Source organism: Rhagoletis pomonella, unplaced genomic scaffold (genome assembly GCF_013731165.1).
Source record: "Rhagoletis pomonella isolate Grant_MI unplaced genomic scaffold, Rhpom_1.0 Rhpom_scaffold_00003, whole genome shotgun sequence".
In the NCBI taxonomy this organism is placed as follows: domain Eukaryota; kingdom Metazoa; phylum Arthropoda; class Insecta; order Diptera; family Tephritidae; genus Rhagoletis; species Rhagoletis pomonella.
Genome location: NW_023458557.1, coordinates 69,272,133 through 69,281,952, shown reverse-complemented (window position 1 = coordinate 69,281,952; position 9,820 = coordinate 69,272,133). Strand labels below are relative to the sequence as shown.

Here is a 9,820-nt window from a genome sequence, read left to right as displayed (position 1 = left end):
AAACGGTTAAGCAAATATTTACGACAATAATAGTAAAAAAAGTTTAAGCAAGTGATGCCAGCCTCAATTCGGTTGGCGTTTGTGCTATTTTTAACGGCCACACCCAGTCGGTTGTCATACTATTTTTTTTGGGACAGTTCGCCACTGCGGGATGCGCTTCTGTTCGCGGTCCATTTTACTGCTTGAATGTTCAAAGCTAATTTATTTTGATTGTAAACTATTTTCACGCTACTCAGTCGCGCGCGTTTATTTTTCTCTTCTCTGCTAGCTGCAATGTTTTTCAATTATTGTGCTATTTGCTAGGCACAAAACTACGCTGAAGACCCAAGGCGATGAAAAACTCAACAATGTCGTTACAAAAAAAGCTTCACACAAATTTACCGAAAACAAAGCATACGTGTGATAAAAGTCAATATTATAAAACAATAAGGCGAAAACAAATTTTAAAGCGCCGTATTGAACTAAGTAGAATGTGCAACAGCGCATACCGGGCATAAGCGCCTAGAGGTATGCAACAATTTGCAGAAGAAGTTTATGTATGGAAGGCGCAGCAGAAGTGTATTGCAAAAAGTCCTGCACACGTTCATATGTATATGCGTATGTGTTAGTGAGTTGCTGCACTTGTACTTGGAGATATGTAAGTGGTTGTAAGTGCGCACACAAGCTCAAGTGCCAAAGTGTGTTGAGCTTTTACTAAAGGAGTTGCGTGAAGTTGTTTGCCACTATAAGCGTGCTGCAGGGAAAGAGTTGTTAATGTGAGGCGTGTAATTACTAACAAATAACTGCACTTGAAAGCGAAATAAAAAAGCAACAAAAACAACAAATGCTTATAGCTGCTTGCAAATATTAGAAAGCAAAAGTGAGTTGTGTGAGTGCGATAACTACGCCCGCATCGCAACATCATCTTCTCGTCTGGATTTCCTTCTCCGCGCTTACTGCTTGCTCGTACGTTGCAACTTTCAATCTCTTCACGCACGCAGCGATATTTTACGTGTTGCTAAAGTTTAGGAAACTGCAACAGAATAGCATTTTAAATCAGCAGCATCGTTTTTAACTGCCTGTCTTCCACCAACAACGGAGCAAAACTTATAAACTTTCAACCAAGTACTTGTAACAAGCTGATTTGACTTGTAATAACGCTTGCGTACAACTAACTTGCCGCTCACGTCAACAGCCAAGACGGCGGCACCTCAAGACCCATGCACAGGTAATTAATATTTTATGTAGCTGGCGCAAAACTTGTGTCTACTTATTTTGTGTATCTCTTTTAGGTAAGACTTTCACCGTTTGATATGCATCCTTAAATAGCACGGCAACCTAGTGTTTGCGGCATGTCCTATCTACTTTTAATATAGTATCATTTTACGGTAAAATTGCCCGCCATTTTGGCCGAAAAGGCAATGTATGCTCACTACCTTTCCTTACTTTCCTCCATTAACTCTTCGAAAGCTTTTTGCTTTTCTACATAGTACGCGTTGAGCAAAGAAACTTTTGGCAAAAGTTTACCCAAACTACACTTTGTACTTTGCTTGTATGTAGTTTCAAATGGATTTGAGTTTAATTGATTTGCGTTTACATTTATGAAGTCTCTTAGTCATTACGGGAATTTTGCGGCAGAGGAAGTTGGCGATTTTAGGTATAAGAAGGCTGGCTTTTAGCTTAAAGCTTTGGCTTAAGAAAGCAGGGTGTTTTCTTAAATAAAAAGAAATAATAGAAAGACCATCAATATAAATAAAAGAAGAAGATGCATGCCAAATTCCAGATTTCGCTTAATTATACTGAAGTTTGGGGTTTGATTTCCCTGGACGAACTCGGAGTGCTCCATACCAATTCTGTACTGAAGTTACTGTTCAAAGTACAATCTGTAGCAACTTTTTGATGTTAGTATAAGTATATAAGTATTATATTCGCAATTTCATCCCACTGTATTTAACACCAACGAACGCTGATGGCTGTGCCTTCCTGCGCTTAAGAACTAATTTCACTTATTTACAGCCGGAGCAAATACATTTATACATCGAAATCTCCTTAAGTTTATGAAACTAGTTAAGACGTATAACTGCAGTTTCTATTACTTTGTCTGCATCTTAGTTTAAACAGACAACTGTTTTTTCACTTTCTTCCTCAAATTCATTGGCTGAATTTCTTGGCTTACATGTTAGATGTTTTTTTTTGAAATTGTGATTTTTCGATTGTCGAATAAACCGTATTTTTTATCGAACCAGTTTGGTTTTTTACTTCATACCAACCTTAACCTCTCGTTAAAAGTTTTGATTTTTCGAACTTATCAAGTCTTTTTTCAGTTTAAGGGAAATCTATAAATAGTTTTAAAATCATATCCTAGGTTAGGTTTATCATATTTGATTCCAATAAATTAATATTTGGCGCTTAAATGTTTTCTACGTGTTTGGCCGAGCTTCTCTTCCAGTTCGTGTTCTGCTTCTTGATATTTGCCATTGTCCACCGAAGGGCGACCGCTATTTGAAAATAATTCTTTTGATGTTTCTCGTACCAATAAATTGAACAACGGACCTCCCGAGTGGCAGTAGGCACACCTTACCACTCGACTAAGGCGGCAAGAGCACTAATTAAGCCCGAATAAATGTAATACATGGAGCATCGGTGCCCAACCAGTGGGTCGCGGAAGGATTACAGGTGGGTCGCGAATCGATTCTAAAACTATCAGAAACAATTGAATAAATAAACCGTCACAGAAAAAAAACATAAGATTAAAAACATTTCTATCTTAAGGGATTGGGAATAAAGTGGCCACTCAGTTTTATCTGATCGCCACCAAAATTTATATTGGAAGCATTAAGACTAAAAGAAAAATTCATGAATTCAATTGTAGGGGTCATTCTATTGTATCTATGTTTGCTATATTTAATGGTAAATTATTTATGGATATATTAGAAAGGGATGCGATACAAATTTAAATATTTTACTCCACCATGGACCGATGGACCGTGAAGGTATTACGATAGGGAAAGGTGGATCGCCAGTTGGAAAAGGTTGGGTATTAAAAAAACTTTAAAGGTTGGGTATTAAAAACATGAATTTTTTATAGATTTTTATTTGTTTAAATTTTCTTCTAAAAAACATTGAACTTATTTCGCTCTGCTCTTTTTTAAATGAGAACTATCCTTACTGTTAATAGTTTGAATACAATCTTCGGTCATGACTTCATACAAACATAAGCATTTTCACTGCATGGAAAATATGTAAAATAAAACCGGGTTTTCTGGTTTTTTCTTAATTTCAAAACAGGGAACCGGTTTTTTCAAATTGCAATTTTCGGAATAAATTGAAACCCGGTTTTTGGAAAAAATGTCAATTATCTAACACCCTAGTGTATACCCATCTATATATAAAACACTTGATTGCACTATTGCAGCCTAGCAGTTTTATGTCGCTTCGTTGTCATACATAGTTTGCTTTTAACTCTGTTCTATCCGCTTATGCTGTTTAATCCCTGCTAAATATGGGTTCCAGTTTCGCCTTACGATCATTTCATTTTCGTTGAGCGCGTCCATCGAAATTCGTGCGAAAATTTATTTAATCTGCTTAAGAACTCATAAACTTACCAACTTTGATGGCAAATATTTTACTTAAGACGTTTCCATCGCTAAGCGCGCTTGATTCAATTCGTTGGTGATAGTATAGCCAACTAAAGATGAATTTGTGCATTGCTACAGAAGGAGATATTGGAATTTAAGAGTCTTGCGCTTCATTTAACTCTTTGTAAAACGAAAATGGGATAGTTGTTGGAAGGACATATTTTAAGTAACTTCTACACATTTTCATGAACTGGATAGGAAATATCAGGCTTACTTCTTCGGTAAACAAAACAGAAGATTTCAGTTAGCATCGAAAAATCTTCAAACAAGACGTGTGGCAAGGTTTCAAGACCGATTAGATAGTAAGGGAAGGAAACAACGTAGAAATTCAGTCACCGTAGCCTAGTTTTGGAAGATTCTTCTACAACTCGATAGAACTCTATTCGAGCTAGATCGAAAACTTATAATAGCGGTCGTCGGTGGGCAAACACTTCAGACCTGCGAGTGTATTTCTTCGGGAATAAGGTTCCCACACTGATGGGCATACTTACTTAAATAGTTTTGCATACGCGTGTGGTTACTGGATACCCATGTGGATACTTGTTATTTAGATATGCCTAAATATTTAATTTAGAAAACACGGGTTTGTAAGAGTCGCTAAATAAATACTAAATTGTTAAATTCTCAAATATTTGAATGTATTAATGCTGAAGTACAGTACTAAATATCTCGTTATTCCGGACACAAATATAATTTGTTCGGATTACTGGATTTGTCCGGAATATAGAAAGCTGTGTAATTAATGACATAATTATAAATATATGTATATATTTATGTAAAATTCTTATTAGAGCCTTAAAATGTTCACCTGCATATCTTATTGATTTCGCTGAGTCAAGAAAATGTAAAATTTTACATTTTATGTTGCTTCTTTGTCGCTGGCATCCTCTTTTTATTACGAGCTTTAACTACACTTGGTCATCCCGCGGAAATTTCCAATCGATTTTAAACTAACTTCGCGACAAGCTAGAGACTTGAATGGTATAACTCGCCAAACAATAGTAACTCCAAAAATTTACTGTAAATTTTATGGTATGTAAAAATGCATTTTTTTCTTGTTGGCGAAATTATCGTATGTGCTAAGAAATTAGAATGTAGAGACCTTACAAAAAAAAATCCTGTGTTTAGTTATATTTCTCAATTATCTCAGCAACGCTAAACTTGGGTAATAGTGGTGCTAGCCAAAGCAGAGACAAATACAAAGAACACTTTCCTGTAATATGTTGTTTTTGTAACATACGATAAAGGGGTCGATATAGATTTCTTACATTTTCCAAAGTGTTATGTAGAGATGTGAAGCAACAACAAAATTTCAACAACTGTTGTAAAATAACGTAACTTCACGATAAATACAACACCTGGTGAATTGCATAATTGTTCGGCATTTTCGACAGAAGGCCGAAGCCGTATATAAAAAGCAACCGAATAGGCCGAATACTGAAGTCAGGCCGAACCTTCGGTCGGACACTAATACATGCATACACACATGCAAAAATGCAGTTGTAAAAGCACCCCTACAAGGCACGAATGACTAAAATTACAACACATTCACAAGTAAAACTAACACCTATGTATGCGAAAATCTATATCCTAGTTGGACCGGACAGAACAGTGACAATCATTTTACCAGTCATATGATTGACAATGCTGATAGCATAAGAATTTTTTCAGTGACTATCATTTGACCGTCAATGATGATGGAAAGGTAGACCAGGAAAGCAAATATGTACATCATTATAAATCACAATTAAAAAATTCTAGTAGCTAAAGAAGGCGGTCGCAAATTTTAAGCGAGCAATTAATAAAGCAAATTCAAGTATTTTATAATGAAAAAAGAAATTTTATTAATGCTATGAGCAGAGAAAAGCTCGTATTTTTTTAAATGACGTCGAAACCCATCAGTTGTGATCAGTCATATTTGACCAACTTTTATAGCTGGTACGATTTGCCAATAGTGACTTAAGAACCCATCAAGGATGATTATTCATATGTGACCAACGTTTATAATATTGGTGATTCACATGTATAAGTTTTCTTCCATAAAATTTTGCACATTACCTTTAATATTTTAATAGAAACTTTAATACAAAGTAATAACATTCTATCAGTAATAATATTTCTATCAGTATTGCCGTCATTTTACCGGTCAAATGATTGTCACTGTTCTTGCAGGGACATTATTTCATAGATACTGCTCGTTTTCTTTTTTGTCGATTTAAGTGATTTTCATTTTCGAAGTAGCTATACTCAACTATTTGCAGAGAAAATTTTTGGAGCAAAGCAAAGTATTTCTCAACTGACACTCGAGTAGGATGAAATTCTTTCTTCCTTGAGTAAATTGTCCTTTTCGTAAAAGAAGCAGAGCATACTATGCTCGGAAAAACAGTTCCAGAAAGGTGTAGCTTATAAAAGTCTTCATGGCAAATTTCACAAATTATTGAATAGAAGAAAGTAAAACAAGTCAGCTATAGGTTCGTGCAGAAAAAATAAATAACAACTCATGCCAACAAAAAGAGGAATGCTTTTGTGTAGATTCGATGTGACCTTCTCCCCAATAATTCCGCATCCTTCATTTGAAAGGATAGCAAACAGTTAAAGCATTGCATTGCTGTAAGCTCAAGCGAAAAAATTGCGTATTTTAGCAAACTGTTACGGAAATAGAAAATTCAGGAAATATGTTTAAAAGTTTTTCGTTTCCAAAATCTAGTTATTTTTAAATTCTGGCATTAAAAGAATAGGGAGCGTTTATTTTATTTCAGTGTTTTTTTTTTTAGAATATTGAAAAGCTGCAAGCACCATTTGGAATATGTTTTGTAGAAAATTGGAGAAAAGCCAACATGTTAATTTTTCAAATTAGCAAACAGTGAACATAAAAATGTGCCTTTACGCACTAAACTATTTTTAGTTAAACGAGCATTTTTTACTCGTTCTTAATTACAGATACACTCCCAGTCATTACATTAGCACACCCTTTTGATCCTTAGTTATTACAGTTTTCCTTTTGCTTGTTTAATATTCATTACTTTTTTATAAAAATCTAGCATATTAGATGCGTAAATCCGATTTTAAAACTGTATAAAAAAGTTAGTAATATCTGTAGAAAAATTTCGGGTATGTAATTTTAGTATAACATAAAATTTTAGTACGATAAAGTGAAAATTTAAAGTGACTACAATACACCGTTGATTTTTTTGTTTACGGTGTCGCGCATTTTCTTCCATATAAAAATATAATAAAATGCATGACACTGTCAACAAAAAAAGTCAAAAATCAACGGCACTTTGTAGTAACTTGAAATTTTAAAATCGTATTTCCACCCTTTAAGGTGTAAGCGAGGCTCCAGTGTGCTTAGGACGAACCGACTGCAATTATGTACATATATAAATCAGAGGTAGATGCAAGATCGCATTTAGGGAGTTCGTGGACGAGAAGCAAATACGTGGTTATACATACACAATTCTGCGTCTTAGAGCATCTACAAAAATTAATTCGTACCTATAGCTCGCAGAGCCAAACAGTACTATAAACTACTACTTTCTTTTGTTCTCTACCCGATTGGATTAGACTTTATAAACCAACAAACGAACAGCAAACAGTCCAAGGCCGACCGACAACCACCAAACTTAAAATCTGACTCGTCATAATCCTTAAACACATTTTCAATTAACATCTTAATTGCTGTGATATACTCTGCCCACTTATTTACTTACACATTTACTTAAAAACGTTCAAGTATGCACAGATACTTTAGAAGGCTTGAGTTGCAGGTTATTGCTAAGATACAAGTTTGCACAAGGTTGCTACAGTGGCGGGATAGTAGGAAGTGAGTGTGAAGCTAGGTGTCGGCGAGTCGCGCTGCAGGGAAACTGATTGCCATGGCCTTGGGTTACTTGTGCTCGGTTGCGGTTCAATTATAATAATAATAGATTGGCGCTTACACATATGTTAGTGTTTGGCCGAGCTTCTCCTCCGATTTGTGGCGTGCGCCTTGATGTTGTCACACAAAGCGGAGGGACCTACAGTTTTACGCCGACTCCGAACGGCGATTGTATTTTTTATGAGAAGCTGTTTTTCATGGCAGAAATACACTCGGAGGTTTGCCATTGCCTGCCGAGGGACGACCGCTGTTAAGAAAAAAACCTTTTTTCTATATTTTTGCGATGTTGCTTTGACCAGGGTTTGAACCCAGGCATTGTGGAGTGGAAGCGCGCACTGCTTACCACTACACCACAGCGGCCGACGATGCGGTTCAATTACCTTGTATAATAACGTTATATACCGAAATATGACACGTGTATATACATAAGTAATATAAATTTCAATGAAATGTTGGTATATGTATATAAATGGATGCGATACATATTCCCATTGTTTTATAAGACACATTAAGAGGATACTTGCATGTTTACTCGTTCGAAGACAATTTCACTACACTCTTTGGAAGTGAGCCATTCAGTACATATGTACATAAGTACTTAATATTCTGCAATTGGCAAAGGATCAAAAATGATGATGGAGCCAATGGTGTGAGAAAAGTTGCCAAAGATTGGTAATGAAGCGTTAAGTTGTGAATTAATTATGTTTATTGATATCCACTAGACATGAAAGTGTGTATTCTCTCTGCTTGAGTGCAAAAATAGCTACATATTTTTAAATAAAAACGTTTCGAATATGCAGTTTATTAAGCATAGACAGGGAAATATGCGAATTTGCGTTTTTATTGCTAAGTACATTCATATGTATTTGCATATGTACCTACTTGATCCTAGCAAATGTTTTGATATATGGTACGACAGCAGCCCTCTCCTTTACTGTCTTTCAAAACACTAATTGAAAGATTTGCTACCGAGGAGGTCTTAAGCTAGGATCCCACTATCGGCGCAAATAGCACAGTATGCTGCACCAATTTTCATCGTGCTTGATTGGTACATATGTATTTACAAAATTTGTACAACTGCTTTCTGAGTGATCCCATTATCATCGAACATTGTGGCAATATTTTTCGGTGCATATCGGCTAAATTAAGTATGCGACGATAATCGGTACAAAACGTACACTATCATGCTTGATTAATAATAACAACAAACAAATTGTCAACTTTGATTGGTAAAAATTGTCGCATTTTTAACAATTTGATTCTTCTACAACAGTGTTACCGTTGTGCGACTAAAGTGTCAAATAGACACTTTTTGGAGATCGATGCCAACTGACACCTACTTTTTACAAATTGGCTTATTTTGAAACATTTCCAAAAAATCATGCGACTTTTGTACCTTTTCTTTGATTTAAAATTCTATATAGACATTTGACAATTCCTTCATAAATTATATTTTTCTTACATGTTTAAAAATGCTAATAGAATTTACTTTTCAAAGGCATTTAAAAACACCTCTGGCCAGATTTTGATGCATTTCCAACTTTTTATTATGTCAAACATTTTCAGAATAAATGTTCGGAAGTAGCATGAATTAATGCACCGTTTTGTAGCATAGCATTTCCCCCAATTTATTTGTGTTAACTTTATTATTTATTTAATGATGTAAGTACTCTCTTTTTAACTGCAATTTGGTTTTCATACTAAATGCAAAATATGCATATTGCGTCTTTTTACTACTGAAAAATATGATCTCCATTAACAATATATTAAAAATAATGAGGCATGCATAGTCATTTATGAAATAAAGTCTACTCTAAGCAGATTTTTGGCATATTTTCCGTTGAAAAAAGCTAAAACTAACCTTAGAGTCGATTTTATTACAACTATGAATATGCCCTAATGATGAAAGTCTTTACATATACCTTGTTTATACCGACACACAAAGTGCTTTGAGTCAGTTCGCTTTGATTGAAATTGAAAAATGTATTGACTTCAATTTTACCTTGCTTATACTTGCGAAAGAACCGCATTAACAAACATATGATTTGGCTCAACACATATTTATTTGAAGCATTTATACCTGTGTAGTTATAGCGCACTCGCTGAAACCGTATTAAAAAGTAGATACAATTTTTTATTTTTACTCGACATTTCTTAAATAATTAATTGGCGCGTCGGACTGAAATGGAGGAGAACAAGAATTAACATTTGTTATAATAATAATCCAAATTTAAAACGGGCTGTATAAAGAAAACCAGCCTATTTTCACTTCACGTCAAATGAATGATGCGTTTATACTTGTTTTCTAACCGATGTGAGAAATAAA

The 9,820-nt window shown here is 34.9% G+C and overlaps 1 protein-coding gene across 2 annotated transcripts in view; it reads left to right on the top strand.

Moving 5' to 3' along the window:
* The first annotated feature begins 272 nt into the window (after positions 1-272).
* Positions 273-9,820, top strand: part of LOC118735413 — an 80,528-nt gene continuing 70,980 nt past the window's right edge. For both annotated transcript variants that reach the window (XR_004992596.1, XM_036465136.1), the window contains exon 1: positions 273-1,207. The gene's annotated coding sequence lies outside the window, so the exon portion shown is untranslated. The remainder of the gene's footprint in view (positions 1,208-9,820) is intronic.